Raw genomic sequence first — 20,176 nt, forward strand, 5'->3', positions numbered from 1 at the left:
CACGCCCGGCCGGGCCCCGGCGCACAGCCAGGCCACGCCCCGCCTCGCCCCGGGCCACGCCCCGCCGCACGCGCTGCCGCGCGCCACGCCCCTCGCCGCGTGCCTTTAAAGGGGCCGCCGTCGGCCGGAGCGGGGAAGAGTCACGTGCATGGGGAGGGGCGTGGGACGCGGCGTGAGGGTCGCAAAGTCTTGGAATCAATTCGTTTGGAAAAGATCTCTGAGAGTATCGAGTCCAACCTCTGACCCAACCGCACCACTGTGTGCCACGTCCCGCCTTTCCTTAGACACCTCCAGAGACAGTGACTCCACCGCTCCCCTGGGCTGTCCGTTTCAATGTATAATGACCCCTCCTGTGATGAAATTCTTCCTAACGTCCAATGTAAGCCTTTCCTGGCACAACTTGAGACATTAAGCCATTAGTAAATGCCCAAAGGAGGGCAGTGATGATGGTGAAGGGTCTGGAGGGGAAGCCGTGTGAGGAGTGGCTGAGGTCACTTTGTCTGTTCAGCCAGGAGACCAGGAGACTGAGGGGAGACCTCATCACAGTTACAACTTCATTGTGAGGAGAAGAGGAGGGGCAGACACTGATCTCTGTGGTGACCAGTGACAGGACCTGAGGGAGTGGCATCAAGCTGTGTCAGGAGAGGGTTAGGTGGGATATCAGGAAAGAGTTTTTCACCAGTTTTTCACTGGAACAGGCTCCCCAAGGAAGGGGACACAACACCAAGCCTGACACAGTTCAAGAAGCATTTGGACAATTCTCTCAGGCACAGTGTTTGACTCTTGGAGAGCCCTGTGAAGTGCCAGGAGCTGGACTTGATTATTCTGATGGGTCCCTTCCAACTCAGCGTATTCTGCGATTCCGTGATTCTACATCCCCTCATCCTGTCCCTGGTTGCCTGGGAGAAGAAATTGACCCCCAGTTACACCCTCCTGTCAGAGAGTTGCAGACAGTGATAAGGTCCCCCTAAGCCTCCTCTTCTCCAGGCTAAACACCCTCATTTCCCTCAGCCGCTCCTCACAGGATATGGACTCCAGACGCTTCACCAGTTCCACTGCCCCTCTCTGAACTTGCTCCAGCACCTCAATCTCCTTCCTGGATTGAGGAGCCCAGAACTGGACACAGCACTTGAGGTGACTCACCAGTGCCAAGTACAGGGGAAGAATCATTTCCCTAATCCTGCTGCTTTTATTAGTATTGATCCAAGCCAGGATACCATTGGCCTTCTTGCCCACCTGGGGACACTGCTGTTGTCTCATGTTCAGCTGTTGTTGAGCAGTCCCCAGGTCCTTTCCCACTCGGCAGCTTTCCAGCCATTCTGCCCCCAAACCTGGAGCTGCAGGGGTTGTTGTGACCCAGGGACAGGACCTGGCACTTGGCCTTATTGAACCTCACACAATTGGTCCATCCATCCAGCCTGTCCAGATAGTCACAGGTTATGAGTGGGTACAACAGGGCATGGTTGGCCCACTGACAGGCACCCATGGTCACAAACCACATGGTTTTTACAGAGCATATTTTTGAGGAGTGAACTCACATGACTCAGGGGCCCATAAAAATCCTGCAGCAGTTCCCAAGCTGCAGTAGGATACAAATAGGCAGCTGCCATCCCTCACCCCAAAACGTTGTTCTCAAATTCTCCACAGATGTGTGATGTGGTCACACCAGAACATGCCATTTCCAGCCTTCCTCCCATTCCCTGGCTTGGCTAAGGGTGAAAAATGCTTGCAAAAGTGTAGAGATATATCAACCAGTAAACGTGAGCCAGCACCCGTTCTTAGTGAGTATTTAATGAATAACTTTAGAAATATTCATTAAAAAAAAAAAAAAGAAATAAAAATAACAGTAATTGTCCGGGAGGAGGATGACCCATTTCTGCTTGGCATTTCTTTCATGCTTCTACATATCTCAGGGCTTAGGCCACCTCACAGAGGCACCTGATCCTTGGACAAACAGGCTGGATGATGTGTCCCATTATCCCTACGTCATTACACAGCTTTAACCTTCTTCTTTGCCCCCATGACCTCCCATGCTTTCCCATCCCGATGACCACCCTGTAGGCATGGGTGACCGCTGGATCAATCTCCTGCCTTTTCTAAAGCCATGGACTTTCCCAAAGGGACAGGACTGACAGCCAGGGCTCCCTGTGTTGGTGGAAAGTCATTCAGCTGGGGCAGCCTGCACTTAAGGGGGACCTTGAAGTCTCTCCCTGACCCTTGGCAGCCTTGGCTCTGGCTCCTTCTCCAGACCTTGGCCCAGGGAGTAGAGCAGAAAGCAGATGGTTTTCCCCAAGCTCCCAGGACAAATTTGCTGTTTCCCAGTGAAAAGCAAGGCATCCTCCCCCTTGTCCCTGAGACTGCTCTGCTTGCCCTTCTCCTGCCTCTTGAGCTTTCCCCAGAGTCGTCCCCAAAGGTGGTGACTCTGGGGAAAACCTCTTCAAAGCTCCCCTACTGCTGGCAGTGGTACCCATTCCAGGGCTTGTGATTGCCTCCAGGCTATAAAATACTCCAGCCCTTGCACAATCCCAGCTCACCCTGGACAATGTCCCTGTGGGGACTGGTATCAATTTTCTCATGAGCTGGGATGAGTTCTTGCTCAGTGCCACAGGAGTAATATGGAGGAACATCCCTCGTCCATCTGCATCTTGCCTGACTGCTGAAATAAAGTGCGTGCTCTCCTGCAAGGACAGGTAAGCCACTGACAGAGCTCAGTGGCTATGGCTCACTCTTTACCACCTTGGAGTGAGCTCAGATTTACTGCTTAATTCAGCTCTCACTTCCTCAGCAGGGGGCTGGAGGGCTGGATCATGAAACACTGTTTGTCAGAGAAGCTCCTTGGAGACTGGGCAGTACCATGCTGTGTGTGTTTTCTGGTGGAAGTTCGATCCCATGTTCTTTTTATTTATGTCAGTGGAATAGAACAGAAAAGAATTTACTATTTCTGTTGGAAGGGACTACAGCAATCATCCAGTTCAACTGCCTGACCAATTGAGGGCTGACCGAAAGTTCAAGAATGTTGTTCAGGGTATTATCCAAATGTCCCTTAAACACTAAGAGGCTGGGGACATTGGCCATCTCACCAGGAAGCCTGTTCCCATGTCTGTCCACCCACTCTGCAAAGAAAGGCTTCCTTTCTTTCCTGTCAAGTCTAAACCTCTCCTGGCACATCTTTGAACCATTTCCACGTGTCCTATCACTGGATACCAGAAAGAGCTCAGTATTTCCCTCTCCATGTCCCCTCCTCAGGAATCTGTAGAGAGCATTACCCTGAGCCCTCTTTCTCCTAACTAGACAAGCCCAAAGTCCTCAGCTGCTCCTCAAAGGACATTCTTCCAGCCTTTTCACCACCTTTGTTGCACTCCTTAGGACATATTTACGGATCTTCACATCCTTCTTAAATTGTCTGTAGTTGATGGACATAACACATGCTGTGACTTCCGTGCTGATGCCAGCCAGCAAAGACCTGCTCTGTTAATAGGGCTTGCTGGTAAAACATGGATTTGCCCATGCTGAGAGAAAAATGTACAGGAGCCGAGCTCTTTTAGTATTGCACTGTCCTCTAAACATCTTTTCTTGCAGCCAGCCTCCAGCACAGGCTTTGTCTGAGCCCGCCGAATGCTGGAAGAGATGGGAGAAGAAAAGTTTGGAGTTATTCAGGATTTATCTCTGCCTGCTGCCTGTCTTGAATGTTAACACAAGATGTAATCATGCAAGGCAGAAAGCAAAGCAAGCCCTGGTGTATTCAAGAGAGCAGACTGCAAATTTTCCATCGGGTCTGCTTTTAGAAAGAATATTGGTCTTTTTCCCTCTGATTTTTTTTTTCCCTCTCCTGCATAAACATTCAGCACCCAAAGAAAATAGAAACTGTTGAAGCAACAGAGCATTTTGAAGCCTGTGCAGCCTGACAGCCCCCTCCAAGGCTCCTGCCTGCATTTCTGCCTGTGCTTCCAGGGAGGCTCAGCTGCTCTGCCTGGTGTCCCCTTCCCTGAGCCAAGGCTGCCCTTAGGCTAGCATAACTTTTTTGATTCGTCATATGGCATTTCTCCTCTCTAATAATCTCTGATATATCATAATGAAACGGTGAAGCCTTCTCCTCCTTCAGCTGCTCTCCCATGGATGGTCACTGCTTGCCTGCAAGCAGGGCTCTACATGGGGTGTGCTCTGCCACAAACAGTATTGTTCCTTCTTCTGTTTTCTTTTATTTTCACCTGAATGAATCAGTTTGTTCTTTGGGGTCAGAGAACAAGAAATTTCGTCTGATATAGGAACATGGGCTCCAGGAAGGGAAAGTCTCACTGGCAGAGGAGGAGGCTACACATGCCATTAATCCAGTCCTCAAGAACTTGTCACTATAAACTGGACCTCAAGCTGCCACCAGTGCAATAGTTAAATCTGGTTGAAAACTTCTCTCTAAGTCCTTTCTGCTTTGTTCTTATCTGCTGCTTTTAATATCTCTCTTCCTCATTTCTTTCTTTTTTCCTGTGAGCCATGTTCCTGAAGGATGACAATCTGAGAGTTAACTCCTTTGCTTAGCAACAGCAGAAGCTTTGAAAATGCAAACCTGTCTTGGTGTCACATTAGAGGGTTACTGCTCCATGAGCTGTCAGAGAGAGAGGACAAGAGGTGGGAAGATGTGGGACTGCCTGTGTGACTCCATTCTTAGGACAGAATCCTGTCACATGATACTTTTCTCTGCTTTATCTAACTTCTTTCCTGAGTGGCTCAAAGGATGAGATACCTGCTCCTTACCCAGGGGAACTGGATTCACCTGAGATAAAAGAAAATATCATTGACAGCATCAACACCATCAACATAATTTCCTCTCCTCCTGCCTCCTCTCTACTCCTGTGCTTTGGTAAAACCATCAGGAGGGATCCTGGGGATTCAGGGCTGGACTTTAACACCTTCTTACCCCCAGCAAGTCAGATAGTGAAGTGATGAAGAAGATCAGGCAGGGGGTAGGAGTTCTGCTTAGCTTACAACTACCCCACCAGGAGCCCTTTGTAGCTCAAAGAGCAAGCAGCTATTCCTTGGACTTTACTGAAACAGAGCAGGACACCTGGAGGTCCATCTCATCACTGTCCTGTCCCAAAGCTGGTTCTAAACAGCCTAAGACATATTTGTCCGACCAGTTCTTTAGTATTTGTTCTTCAGACTGCCCAAAGTGGAAATTCACGTGCTCCTAGGTCAATGTGGCTCAGCTCTGCACTCAGCTCCCCTTCCTGTTAGAGAGCTGATAGGTCTCCCTCCTGCTCAAATCTTACCCTGTTTTTTCTTGCCAAGACCACTGTAGGGATATGGAAGACAGAGAGAGAGGCCAGAATTATTTCCTCTGTCTCCTTCCTGGAGTGCCATTGCCCTGGCTGGGTGCAAATCTCCAGCCAAGGCCACAGAGGTGTTGGCAGCCCATCATTCCCACAGCAGCACACATTGTCCATGGGATGAGGGGAAACAGCACCTGAGGCTTGCAGGCTGGTTTTGCTGCCCTGGAGAAACAGTAACAGAGGAATCTGGGGTTACTTCTTTTATTTACACTGGATACCCCAGACCAGAGGACAGACAAGCACCATCTTGATGGATCTCAGTTCTGACACAAATGCCCTGATGCCGAGGAAAGATTTCCCCATAAAACTCCCTGAGCATTTAGTGAAGGAAATCAAAGTGTGATTATCTGCTCTGCTGCCCAAGTGAAAAATGCAGTATTTTTGCATGGGGTGATTCTCACCTCAAAAAAAAACCAACCCAAAAAACAGTTGTACAAGAGCCCTCACCTTCACATTGACACCTATATAGGTTCCTCTATCTGGGGAACAGAGCATCAAAGTACTCAAGGGAAGCAATTGTCAATCTTTGAGAATAAAATTCTGTCCACAACCCTCCTTCTGGCTCTCTTTCACCTAAAAATGGGGCAAGCTGATCCTCGGGCAGACCTCATCACAGGGATGGAAAGATGCTTTTGAGCATCAGTCAGTAGCATCTGGGTTAACAGAAGCCTCCTACATCAAAGTAACCACCAGCAGAGTAATGCAAAGTTTGGAAGATTCAGAGCAAAGCACAAGAAAAATGAAGAGAAAAACAGATCTTTAGTGGAGCTTTTCCTTTTTCCCTATTTTGATTTGTTCTTTTTTCTGGTTGTTTTAATTTGAATTAAGTTGGCTTTACTTTTTTTTTTTGCCTTTCAACTCCAGTTTGTTCTTTTAAAATGGATGCAGTCCATCACAAGGGCTTGGTAAAAGAGTGCCGTCACAATGCCTGCTGCTCCCATTCAGCTGATGAATAAATTATAAGTGCATTACAATGCTATTTCAGCTGTGATTCCAGGGTCTGAGGAGTGTGATGACTGTGACCTTATGCTTGCCAGGCAGTGGTTTGAATTTCCAAGGGTTTGTGTACCTGGCTGCTCAGGTGACCTTACACCTTCCATTCTGGGCTCAGTGTGCAGAATATCTGAGCCTTTTCAAGCTGCCAGCTACAGGGACAGTCCTCCAGCTGCCATGGGGTGGTGGCATGTGCTGTGGTCCTCAGAGACTCATGATCTCACAGAATCATAGAAAATGCTTGGAAGGGACCCATCAGAATTTTGTTGAAGCCTGAAGTGACTGTTACCCCCCTCCAAAGTAGCAATCTGTGGAACATAATTCTTTATTGATGGGGCCGTGACTGGGATATCCATATTGTTCAGTCCCAGGAGCAGTTTCTGTATTTGGAGATGGAATTTCAGGTTCTTCTTGTAGCACAAGACATCCCATCTCCCATCCCATCTGTGGCTGAGATAGCATGGATGCCAGCATCACTGGGGTAAGGTAGCGGGGGATGTACTCTGGGAGAGGCATCAGCCTAGGCCAACATCCTCAGTGTTTCACCTTCATCTTGCCTGCAGGGTCAGCTCTGCAGGACTGTCCATCCCTTGAGAGTGGATAACCATCAAGCAGGGACTAACAGCTGTCCCCATTTCTGGGGATGAGCCATCTGTGTTAGCCAGGCACTGGCAGTAGAGTGAAGAAGCTGGAGCCCACAGAGCAGCTGCCTGATGGATCCACCAGACCCTGCTTTTACCCTCAGAGCAGACAGCTCCTTGTACTTGGGCAGAAGCCATGGTGAGGAACAGCATTTTGCAGAAGGTGAGAGGGAGGAAGAAGCTTTCTGGTCTCACATCATTCCTGACTTGGGGACACCAACACTATGTTCGGTGTTGAATGGCACAATATCAGCTGCTATCAGCTGAGCTTACTATGTTCTCATTCACTGCCATATCTTGAGTGGTCTCCGTGGGCTGGACTCCAGCAGCTATGCATTCACCTTCTGCCAGTAACTCTAAAATGCAGAACCAGCAAGGGGTAGGTGAAGAGGCCCAGCCCAGGTCCTGCCTGAGGCCTTGAAAACTGACCACAAGACGAATTTCCATTAGGAAACAGAGAGGGCCAAGTGTTGAGTTGGACTTTGCTTTGCTGAGGCTGAATTTGGCCTTTTCATGACCCTTCCCACAATAAATATGAACAGATCCAGAGGAAGGAAACCAAGCTGCAGCATAAGTACCAAGCCCAAGGCATGGGCAGCGGGCTTGGGTGGCTGAATAGCAGAGAGAATCCCTTGGGTGAAAAGATCCAGAGAGGGTTTGGGGTAGGGGATCCTCCACCTCCAGCTTCTTAAAAATGAGATGGTCCTCTGAAAAACTGCTTGTAGGGCTTGTGTGGCAGTGTCTCACTCTTCTGTGTGCACTGGTAGGCTGTGAGCTCTGGAAACCACACTGTGGTGGGTGTGAAGCAGAATTGGGCAGGGGAACAGCCTTGCAACGGTCCTGAAAATGACTCTGTGCACTCATATGTGAAGAGGGAGAGGCTGAACTTTACTGCAGGAGCCTGAATCACCAGGAGGATAATTAATGCAAATTTCACAGACAGGTGAACAAGTCTGGAGAAGCTTTCCTGCCTGGCCTGAGCGTGCTGAGAGTTCCTGTCATCTCCACTGTGGGGCTTGCTGTCCTGTGGAAATTTGGAAAGAGCTTCTATGGGGTCTTAAAAAAAAAAAAAAATAGAAAACCACTGAGCTCACAAGGCTGAAACCCTCCAGTGCTGTCCATGTTGGAGAGCAGTGCTCACACACTCTCCTGGAGAAGAGAGGGATGGGAGCCCGCAGGGACTGTTGAGAGGTTTGATCATCTTCCTCTTGGCTCTACCAGCTCCTCTGCACTCCTGTCCCCTCCAGCCATCCCTTGCTGGTTCCCCCTGCTCCATCACCACCTTGCTGCAGACCTTGGGGCATCTCCAGTTATAGTCCTGTCTTGTTTTTGTGACTGAGGCTGGAGGGCTCAGATCTGCAAGAGGGTCCCTGGGGCACATGGACAGGGCAGAGCATGGCTGTGCCCTGCAGGTGCTGTCCCTCAATGCTTTGTTGTGCCAACATCTCAATCCCCATCTGCAGCTGCCTGCAGGGCCACGTAAATCTCCTCCAGACTTGTTTACTTGCTGTGAGATTTCCATTAATTACCCTCATGCTTCTCCATCCTGCAGGAAACCAGTTGGCCACACCAACCTGAAGCTCTCAATCCACGGTAGGTCTGGCACATCCCATTTCCTTGTCCCATCTATCACATCTCAGATCTTCTGCCTGACCTGTAGAATGGGTTGTTCCCCTCTTCCAACCTTCAGCTGCCAGTTCAAGGGCAGGAAGGGTGCAAAAAGAGCCAACAGCCACGTTTGTGTCTGGATGCACATCAGGGCCAGTCCATTCTGCAGAATTCCCATTTTAAAAGTGGAGAAGGCTCTCATGCTGTCCCAAACTATAAGCTGTAGTTTTTATCTCAAATGGGTTTGTTTTTCCTACATGTGGACATTTCAAGGGTCTAGAAGAGTAGGAGAGAGGGAGTTTAAGAGCCAAGACAAGTCTTTGCATTTGGACCCTTGTTTACACAGTGTTTTAAATTAATATGCTTTTCTTCTTGTGTTTGACACTCACGGATGCTTCAGGGGAGGCTTTTGGCTGGGTGAGCTGGCTGCAGTCTGGTCCTGTGTGTCTGCATCCCCTTATCTCCAAGATAATCAAAGGCTCTTTCTTTGCTCTTCCCTTGGGGAAGTTAAAAAAAACCATGAACATACTTGCTAGTGGTCAGGAAGAATGAAAAAAGGGCAAGTTTTAGCTATTTCTACCTTCATGCTGCCCCTTCGATGTGAGAGCCAGGTAAAGCAGAAAAGCCCTGTGGGGTGGAGGCCTGAAAACATCTCCCTCCATAGGAAAAATGTACAGAGCAGGGACTGGGGGAGGAAGCAGTAAGGACTTTCCAAGGAGTGAATTCTTCTCTCTGCAAACAAGCAGCCAACATTCCATGAAGGCCACAAAACTTAGATAAAAGCCTTTCTCCACCTCAGGCATGTTTTTCTCTCAGCATCCATTTGTAATGTATTTATCTCTTTTTTTTTTCTTTAAGTGCAGCACTGGTGGGCATTGCCAGGACACTCAGATCCTTTCCTAAGCATCAGAACACATGCTGAGCTTCAGAAATGCAGAGTTTTTCCCTAGAGTGAGACATATTTTCATTTACCTGAACGCTTGTGAGCAAAAGAAATTAGAAGGGAGGGTTTGCAAACAGCGTGCCTAGCTTGTCCTAAAACAGTATAAAGCTGCTTCTTCCAGAGCAATTTTCAATGCCATAGGGCATTTTTCTGTGGCATTTTTTCATACACGTGAAAATACTGTCCCATTGACCCTACTGCCCTCCCCTCCCTTTTGTTTACAGCCACCCACATACTGACTTTCACATATACATGAAATATATATACATATATGATTCTTTCACATCTACTTGCTGTCTAAAAACCTGCAAAAGCTGTCAAAAGATCTGATAACAGGGCACAATCAAATTACCCTGCTGTTACTCCACATATCCTGATGACTAATAAATAATAAAAGCCATTTGAGTAATATTTTATCTGGGACTCTTGGAAAACAGGAGCCTGTGAGAATCCTGGCTGTTCTTAATCATGGAGGTATTTCCAAAAGCTTGGTAAAGCAGGAGAAAATGAAAGGCTTCTTACTTATTAAATCATGGAATCAGAATGGCTTGGGTTGAGAGGGACCTTTAAAGGTCGTCTGGTTCCAACCCCTGGACGTGAGCTGGGACATCTTCAACTAGAACAGGTTGCTCAGAATTTGTCCAACCTGCTATTGATGTTTCCAGGGATGGGGCATCCACCACCTCTCTGACAGGTTGTAGTGGTTTAAGCCCAGACAGCAGCAAGCCCCAGGGAACCACTGTCTCTGGTGGGACTGGAGAGAGAATTGGAAGGGCAAAAGTGAGAAAACCTGTGGCTTGAGATAAAGACAGTTTAATAGGAAAAGCACAAGCCATGCATGCAAGCAAAGCAAAATGAGGAATTAATCCACTGCTTCCCATGGGCAGGCAGGTGTTCAGCCATCTCCAGGAGAGCAGGGTTCCATCACACGTAATGGTTACTTGGGAAGACAAATGCCATCACTCCAAATGTTTCCCTACCTCCCTCTTCCCCACACTTTATATACTGAGCATGATTTCATATGGTCTGGAATACCACTTTGGTCAGTTGGGGTCACCTGTCTCAGCTGTGTCTCCTCCCAGCCTCCTGTGCACCCCCAGTCTCCTCGCCAGCGTGGCCATATGAGAAGCAGAAAAGGCTTTGGCTCTTTGTTACTGCTCAGCAACAACAAAAACATGTCTGTGTTATCAACATGTGTTCAGCACAAACTCAAAACACAGCCCCATGCGAGGAAAACCAACTATGAAGAAAATTAACTCTACCCCAGCCAAAACCAGCACACAAGTCTGTGCTTTTATTATACCAGGGACCCCAGAGCTGGATGCAGTGCTCCAGGTGGGTCTCAGCAGAGCGGAGCAGAGGGGCACAATCCCCTCCCTCCCCTGCTGCCCACGGGGCTCTGGATGCAGCCCAGGACACGTTTGGCTCTCTGGGCTGTGAGTGCCATGGCCGGGGCATGCCCAGCCTCTCACCCACAGCACCCCCAAGTCCTTCTGGGCAGGGCTGCTCTGGGTCTGTTCATCCCACGAACCAGGTGTAGCCCTAGCACTGGCTGTTGTTGAACCTCATGAGATTCTCATGGGCCCACTCCTTGAGCTTGCCCAGGTCCCTCTGGATGGCATCCCATTCCTACCTGTGTTTCATGGTCATCAGTTTGGCAATGGGGCCATTTGAGTCGTATTTCATTGGCATTGGAGGGGGTTGCTGAGCAAGACCCCAGGCTTTGAGGCTCTCTGTCAGCACTGACACCGGTTGCACCAGAGATGCTTTGCACACAGAGAGAAAGATGACAATGCTTTGCAGAGCTTTGGTGTACAGGGTACAGTGTACAGCCACCCAATAGAAAATACTAGTATGGGGGTAATGGAAGGCTTGAAGACTTGGAGGCTATTTTGGGGCCAGTGAATTTGCCTTTTATATAGACACAGATGAAAGAACAGCCCAGAAGATTGAAAAGTGCTCCTGTCAGTTGGGTTGACATTGAATTCTGTTCCTTCCAGGGCATTCATCATACAGGTCTCAGACTGTGAAGACCATGAAGATATTGCACAAGCTTTCAGAGTCCAACCTTGCAGCTGGGTCTGCGTCAGCTGGGATGAGCTGTCCCTGCTTGGGGTATGTATTGCTTTGAATATTTTCCCCTTTTATCTCATTTTCCTGTGTCACAGGAACGAAAAAGGAAATTTGGAAATCCTCACCGCCAGGTCATGGTTTCCCTCTGCCCTCACTTTATCTCATGACCTTCAGGCTTGGTTTCTTGGCTTGAGAGCCAGCAGCTGCTGCTCTATCAAGGCACTGCACTCAGTGATTCCCCAGACACTGCCTTATCTGCTGGGTCCTGCTTGCACAGGTCCTGATAGGCACTATCTTCTGTCCCCACCTGCTGGGGGCCATGTGTCCCGTCTCCCCTGAACCTCCAGGACATGCTTTGCACAGCACAGCAGTGAGATCTTGGGGCAGATTCACACAGGTAGATAGCAAACTTGTCATGGCCAACACCAAGTTTCAGTGCTGGGTGCTTCTCTGTTCTGGAGTCTAGAAATAGCCCACAAGGACCCATCTATCCCAGAACTTCTCTTCATGCAAGTCCACCCTTGGAAGGGTATAAGGACAAATGATACTTCCCCAGAATATTTCCTCAACCTCCAGTATTTTTTTGTGACTCAGACTCCCTGAGTCACAAGTGTCCTTGTACATAATAGCCTTCAGTAAATTTTTCTCCCATTAATTTGTTCAGTTATTTTTGAAGGCAGATAAATTTTAAGCATTTGCAACATCCTGTGTCAAACAGCTGCCCAATCTAATGACCTGTTTGCGTGCAGAATCATTTCCTTGGGCTTGTTGTAATACTGCCACCTGATAGCTTTTTTGATGCCCTCATCCTCACAGTGCAGAAGATGATAAATGATCCTATTCTATCCAATCACACTCTGCCCCTTGTAACTTTGCAGGCTGTACTATAACCTTTCCTGTGTTGTCTTTGTTACAGAAGATTCCCAGCCTGCACAGCTGTTCCTCCTATGGACACAAAGACCTTACAGTGCTACGATCATCTGAAAATTGTTTCCCTTTTGTCTCCATTCCTTTCACAAAAAGCTCCATTAGTCTTGGCTATAACTCTACAGATTGTTTAAAAACAAACCAAAGGGAAATTCCCCAAAGTGAGATGCCCACCATCTGCCAGGTGACTTTAAATTGTTCCATGCCCATACTTTCTTCCCTGGATGTTGCTGCTGTCCTCAGACTGCAAGACCTGCTTCCTGTGGGATCTGTCTCTTTGTGTTTCCTCCCACACCAGGTAGAGGGGAGGCAAAGGAAACCCCAAATGACAGTAGAGTCATTCACCTCCAGCATAAAACTTGGGTACAATAACCAGCCTGTGTCAGGAGAGAGGCTCATCTCCCAGGGGGCAAGGAAGCCTTTTGCCCATGGCTTAGTAACACACAGCAGGGCAGGATGGGGTATCAGAATGAGAATGTTCAGCTGGGAGACATGCCTGTCATCCCTGGGTTTTGGGACTTTTGGATCCACCTGAATGTTAGATAGCACAAAGCCTTCAGCTCTCTGTGCAGCCTTCAGCACCTCCAGGAGGCATGTGGCCTCATGCCATGTTCCCCTGACTCATCTTGGGGCGTGTCTCTCCATGGTGTCTAAGCCAGGTCAGGTGACTCCTACTCTTTGAGGCCAAACCAGGCTAAAGGTCAGCAAAGATTTGCCCAGATTCCTCAAAGCTGATGCCCAGTTTTTATTTTGGTGGAAGAACCCTCATGTAGACCTCAAAGGTGTTTTGACCTGAGCAGATGACAGCTCTGGCTCACAGAGCAGCCTTGCAGGGGCTGTAGGGGCCAGGAAAGAGGGGTTCATCCTAGACCAAAGCCAGAGTGCTTCTCCTTTCCAGCCCAAAAGCACACTGTGGGATGAGGCCACATGCTGGGGACTCATCTCTGTGCAAAAAGAAGATTCAACACCCACAGGGTAAGTCTTTTGCAAGGTGTTCCTGGAGCGGCAGAGCTTTGAAGCTGGTAGCACCATCTTAGGTGGAGCCTTGAGTGGCTGGTAATGTGGTTCAGAGTGCCTCACGATTTTCCTCCCCATGGTGGAAGACTTTGGTCTTTCTTCTCCTCCCAGCTGAGCCACCAAATTCCACAAAACAGCTCTGAAACACCTGCATATGGAGGTGAGGCAGCCCCTGTGGGCTGAAAATCACTAACTAGGAGGGATGTGGCAGAGACACAGTCAACACTGTTGCTTAATCTCTGTTTTCATGAGAAGCAAAAGCAAAAGGGAGAACTGTGATGGAATTTCCTGAATGCCCTTCCTGATTTCCTGAATTTGTACTCCAGCAAAACCTTCCACTGCCTTGCCTCTGTTCCCCATCAGGTGAATGAGGATGTGACATACCTGTCTTGAAGAGTCATTGGAATGGGGGGGTTGGACCAAAGAATAAAAAAGGCCAGAGCTGTTAAATCTGAGTCAGGTGTGCTTGAATATTTCAATTAATCAAGTCATCATCATCATCATCATCATCATTGTCACCACCATAACCTCTGCTGATGTTGTCTCAGCAATATGCAAGTTGGGTTTGGATGAAAGGCGGGGAGGGCACTCACATTGCCAGGTGATTTGGCACTCAGAGGTCTAAGCTATAAATAAATAAAACTCACATTTACATGGTCCTGGCTCTCTCCACTGCCGGTTGTCTCAGGAGCTGCCCTGGAGACTGAATTTTTTTCTGTTGTGGTTGGGAAACAGAGCACTATTCTACTGCAGAGAGATTGCTGAGGGCTGCTTTGGTGGGACAGGCAAGGCACACCACTCATCCCTGATAAAACATGACATGACTGCAAGAGAAAAGGGGGCAGAGCCTTTCCTTTCCTTCAGTGTCTCCGATGCAATTTTTAGAGACTGCAGGTTGTTTTTTACTACCAGAAAAAAAAAAAAGAAAAGGGTTTCTCCTCCTTGTTGCTATGTGTAAAGCCAAGCCGGCAACAGACAGGAAATGAGGTAAATGTGCTTTCTTGCCTGTTGCATAAAGCAAACAAAGTGACCAGAGAATAGAAACAAGGTACACAGAACAATCTATGCAAAAGGCAAATTAGTAATTTAAGAGGAGGTAAAACACTGCTGGTACATTTCAAAGCATCTCAGCTTCCTATTAGTTCTTTCTGTGTAACTCAGATCACCACAGTTTTGAGATCAAGCTGCCAGAGACTGACTTTGGACAGACAAAATCAGTGTCTTCCTCTCTGCCCCAACATACACGTATGGATTGGTTATGCCTTTCTTTTTTTTTTTTCTTTTTTTTTTTTTTTCCATCAGAAAGGGTGTCTAACACACCATCCCAGCATTTGACCCACCCAGGAAGGCTGTGGCTGTTGTACCATCCTGTGAACCTCGGCATTGCTCTTGTAAAGCCCTGAACTTGCTGCTTCTTCTGGTGCGGGAGGATGCAAAGTACTTTCTATATCCCAATGCAGATGGCTGAGACTTAATGAACCAGGTGAGACTTAGCAAACAATCATCCATCCAAGAAAGGAGTGATGATTGAGGCTCATTTTAATCAATGCAACACTGTTTTACCTGGGTGGTCCCTGAGCACCGGGAGGGACCTGAGTATCCCTCTGACTCCATCCCACAGGCCTTGGACCTTATATTTTTTGGCTGCCAGGAATGTGCTGGGTGTCTGCCTGAACCCTAGGGTGAAGCCCTCGAGGTTTTGTTTAAAACTTCAATGACTACAAACACCTACTTTTCCCTATCCCTTTGCCCTGATGAAGTCCCCCACCTCTTGGCCACTGTGAAGATTGCTCAGTGGCTACGTGTTTCTACGATATGGCCATACTTGGGATGGACAGTCAAACATTATGGGAGCATGTCATTAACCCGTGTAGCAGGTTATTTTTGGGAGCGACAAATGACTCTGTCATGTGTTAACACTTGAGAATTTGAAACACTTGAAAATATTTCAGAAACCAAAGGGAGGAACTATTTAATCCTACAATGAAATGCAGATTTACTGGAGTGGGACAGACCCCCTTCTCCGCAGAAGAAGCAAGAAAGTCCATCAAATCTTGGTGAAACTACCTGGCAGTGAGAAGTGCCATGTTGAGGTGCTATGACTGGGATGAGGTTTTGGGATACTCGGGAAAAAAAACCATGGGGTGGCCAGAGAGAATTAGGGGATGGATGAAAAAGTCTTGGGGGGGGAGCTCTGAGCAGGAGCTGGCTTTGCCTGCAGACACCTGCAGCTGATGCCAAGCTACAGGGTTGGGCCAAGGTTTTTGCTACAAGTTGAGCTCTCCCCAGCTGCCAGGGGAGCGAAGCACTTCCACAGCAGCGGTGTTTTCGGGAAGACCCCAGGAGGGGACAAGGTGGTGCGGGAGTTAAGCGGACAGAGCACAAGTCGGGATCAATGTGACCGCTAAACCTGCTCGGCAGCCGCATCGACCGCAGCCCCTTCCTGGCAGCTGCGCGTGATGCCGGCAGCATTCCTGAGGCTGGAGCCGAGGGAGCAGGGGGTGTGTGTACACAGGTGTGCGTGCGGGGGTGCACTCGTGCGCTTTGAGCTGTGCGCTGGAGGGCGTCACCGCCGTCGTCGGCTGAGGGCTGGAGGTGCTCAGGTGTTGCTCCCAGGAAAGACAGCATCGAGCGTGTGGTTCCGCATGCCCCCAGTGGTCCTTCTCCCAGCTCAGACGGTTCCAAAGCTGGAAGGATGTGCAGGAGGATGCCAGGCTGTAATCTAGCATCCCATTTGTGAACATCTTTGGCGGGCCAAAGGGGTTTCTGTCCCTTGAAAAGGAAACGAACCAAGAATCACATCTGAAAATCACCCCAAGGCTTTTCATTTTGCCAAGAGTAAAGAGACAGCGGGAAGCAGCAATCTCTTTATTCTTCTGAAACTCTTGCTTTAGAGACACCAGCAATCACTGAGAGTGGTTCAACATCACCCCCAACCTTCCCTGCGTCCCAGGGTATAAAGGACAGCCCTGCTCCATCAGCACGGGTGAGCCAAGTGAGAAACAGATGGAAACAGAAATAACCCACTGTGGAGAGAAAAAACTCATCCCAGCCTGCTGATCCCACCAGTGCTGTTGTCTCATGGGAGATATTTGAGCTTGTCACCAGCTTGTTGCAGTGTGGGGCAGCAGGCTGTCTCCTCACGTGTGAGTTCCATTTACTTGGAGCGAAGGGATAGGGTGTGGGTTTTGCTTTCAGGCTGGTAATGAACTTTCTGCAGCTTGGGGTTAAATGTGTAGAACACAACATCAGAAATTTGGATGACTGGGACATCTAAGTGATGGTAGCCGGGGCCTGTGTCATGGCTCCTGCAGTGTGAGGTACATGTTTTAAAGGAAGCATGCGTCGCTGTTGCGCGCAGGGACGGTGAAAAATGACACAGATTCAGGTGAGAGAAGATATGGTCGAAGGCCAACCTTTTAATGCCAAAACCCCATCTTTTCATTGCATGGATCGCAAAAGAGAAATTACATGATTGGCCCATCAGTCAACCACCTACCAAGGTGATAGGCCAAGAGGTATAACCACTCATTTCAAAGTATTATTCTCAGTAAAACCAAAACATTCCACGATGTTCTCACAACAGCCCTGCAGGTGCAAATGTTTACCAGACAGCAAATGGGCAGACAGCTAGCTTGTGTGAGAACGGAGACTTTCACATGAGACAGTTAGAAGTGGAGAATTTTTTCTCTGCTAGCCTCCTCAGCATCTACAAGTATGTAAACTATTTTGTGGAGTTTTGCCATTTACAAGATGCCATTGTTGAATTTTGATGGCAGTGTCTGGATAGCAAGTGTTGGAGTGGGATTTTCCCAGAGGTGCACTGATGCCAGGTTGCCATCTGTCTGTGCCTCTTAGGAAAGCTGGAGCTCCAGAAGGTTGTGCTGAGAAGATGCTGGTACACAGTTTGGGGATGCTCACCATTGTTGAAAACCCACCCAGGAATGGCTTCACCTGAGTCGGAAAGTCCCAGATTTCTGGGGGCAGAGTCAGGGGAACATTCCTCCAATGCTCCAGGTGTTCCTGGGGAGCAAGGATGAAACAACAAGAAGCAGGAGCTCAGCAGTGGCTCTTTGGGCAAGGCGGGATAGGAGGAGGTGCATGATGCCTGCAAGGGCAGGCACATGGTGTGGAATGCAGTAATATTGTTTTTTTATTAATATTACTACTATTAGCATTGTAGGATTGGGTGTAATTAATGACACTATGTGCTGAAATACTTTATTAAATAACCTGTTCTGGGACAAGCATCAGTGGTCCTGTTCCTCACTGCAGAGCTGGCTGGGCTGCCCTGGGGTGACACATCCAGGAGCTGACCTGTCCTGTTCCCCCAGTCCCCTAAACTCCCCCTGGTGCCTCCAGAACAGACCCATAACTCTTTCTTCCACACCAGTTGGGCATTACAAGAACAGGAGGGATGCTGAGGGATTTGCACAATGGACACCCCAGCAACCCACCCTGGACATGCCCCTGAGTGAGTCCCTCCTCCCCTGCTGCTCTCAGGCAACACGAGGATGTGTCCTTGGGGAGAGGGATGACCAAACTGGTTTGCCCAGCCTTCCTAAAAATCCTGCACAGGGCTGTAATTACCCTCACCTTAAAAAAGAGAGGAGCCTGACATTGCAGGTATGGCCATGGCACCCGCAGGTGTCTGCAGGGAATCACTGGGGGAGTGGAGCAGAGCTGAGTGTGGCAGTCCTGGCCCTGTCAGGAAGGGGGAAGAACAGGAGCTCCTCCAGCAAAGAAACTGGATTTTTTTTGGGAACAGGGAGGATAAATACCTCCAAAGTTAGGAGCTTATTCTTACTTGGTGGAGTCACTGAGGCTACACTCAGGAATTACTTGCAAAACTGGGCAGGAGTTAAATATCCACACTAACTGGAAGTCAGTTTTGGAAGCAACTTTGGAATGCAGGGGAGTGTGTGCACGGATGCAGACGGATGAAGGGGGTTTGTCTACTCAGCTCACGGTTCAGGGTTAAGCCTGAGCGATCTGACCTAGGCCACTGAGATAGAGGAAAAAGTGAATTGGAGGTTATTATCACCAAAAATCCTTTCCTGGGATGCTCTGGAGAGGGTTGGGGAAGTTGCTGCTGATGGCTAGGATCCAGAAAGGCTGTGATGCAGCAGCCAGGCAGGAGCTGCTATGAGCAGTAATGGGGACCAGAAGCCTCATGGCATACCTACAGCCACCACCTGCATCCCTGCCACAAGTGCTTGTGTGAGGGACATGCTCCCCAAATATTTGGCTCTCCAGACACTCTCCTTGGAAAGCAGGAACCAAATGCCCACCTGCAGGAGTCCTGGTAGCCTAGTTGACACAAGGCTGAGACCCCACTTCCAGATTTCACTGCGTGGAAGTCATTAAATATGAGGGAGGGATGTGAGGCTTGAGGGGCTCTTGGCAAGGATGCTGGTGGCCACCTCAGCCAAACGGCAGGTCAGGTGCCAGCCTTTTTTGGGAACAGAAACCATGTGTTGAGCAGGAGCTTGGCACCTTGATTTCCCAGGCAGAGATACTGCAGTGTGTGGAAATGAGCTCTGCAGCTTGGCAGGACACAGCATTACTCTGCTTTCCCTGGCAGAGGGATGGGCGAGAGCCTGCCCTGCTCTGAGGCACGTCAGACACAGGAAGGACCTGCAGGGCAGAGTATCAGGTGCAAACATGCTCTGAACACAGCTTGTTTCCCACCCCCTGCCTCCAACAGAGCTTAACTTTTACCCCAAACCTGCTTGTTTTTCCCCCAACAGGCTACGAGCAGTGGCGTGATCTGGCTTAGGGGCCCTATGTGGGGGACAGATCTCAGCTTCACTGAGTTCTCTGAACTCCCACGTTTACCTTCAGGATGGATACGTGATCTACGCTATGTCTTAACATGCCTACACATTTGCTTTTGAAGAGATTTTGCTTGTAGTGTTCTCACAGCGCAGGAAAAAAGCTGAACTAAGTGTGGCCAGGGTTCAGGGAGAATTTGGATCTGGTGTGGAGATGACAGGGATGTTATGCTGCAGCAGTCTCTCTGGAGAAGGACGGTCCCACTGGAGACACAGCATCCCTGTTTCACGGTAGGGTGTAGAGAAGTGAATTAACTGACTACAGTTATGCAAAAGCCATCCAAAGAGCCAAAAAGAGAATTAAAATTACCTGGGTCCCAGATCTGTGTCCTCCTGTACAGGGACACACACGGGGTGGTCTTTTAAGTGCCCTGACAACCAAATCTAATCGGACCTGGTGTTCAGAGTTGCTTCTGCAACAAAGGGGATATTCCTCCCACTCCAGTAATCTGCACGTAGGGTGCCACAGGCTCCTGGTGTCCTTCCCAGTCCCTGCGGAAGCTGGCCAGGAGGATGCTGGCTCACGGTGCCCGCTCCTCCCGGCCAGAAGGGTTTTCCTGGCTCCCGGTGTCCGTTCCCGCCGGCCAGGCCGGCTCAGGCTCTCGGCCGGCCACGTTCAGAATGTCCACCCTGATTAAGCATCAGGTACTACAACCGGGCTCTGCGGCGCGCAGGCGGCCCCACGCTCGCCCGCCTGACGGCGAAAGTCCGTCACACGGCCCCAGGAGCCGCAGCTTTGGGGTGAAAGGCGGTGATTTCGGCAACCCCACGGCCCACGCAGCCTGCCACCGGCGCCGCCATTGCAGCGGAAGCAGA

General features: G+C 49.2%; 2 long non-coding RNA genes across 2 annotated transcripts; one reads left to right on the forward strand and one right to left on the reverse strand.

Annotated features, from left to right (window-relative positions):
• The first annotated feature begins 13,214 nt into the window (after positions 1-13,214).
• Positions 13,215-17,469, forward strand: LOC121664960. Its single transcript, XR_006016176.1, has 3 exons — positions 13,215-13,484; positions 14,829-15,009; positions 17,385-17,469. It is a non-coding gene; the product is annotated as an uncharacterized LOC121664960 (long non-coding RNA).
• Positions 16,926-20,172, reverse strand: LOC121664959. The gene is made up of 2 exons (XR_006016175.1): positions 19,671-20,172; positions 16,926-19,581 (listed from the first exon to the last, which is right to left on the reverse strand). It is a non-coding gene; the product is annotated as an uncharacterized LOC121664959 (long non-coding RNA).
• Between the last annotated feature and the right edge of the window lie 4 nt (positions 20,173-20,176).

Source organism: Corvus kubaryi, unplaced genomic scaffold, assembly GCF_017639235.1.
Source record: "Corvus kubaryi isolate FWS band 111438036 unplaced genomic scaffold, C.kubaryi_AGA036_p1.0 37308, whole genome shotgun sequence".
Classification (NCBI taxonomy): domain Eukaryota; kingdom Metazoa; phylum Chordata; class Aves; order Passeriformes; family Corvidae; genus Corvus; species Corvus kubaryi.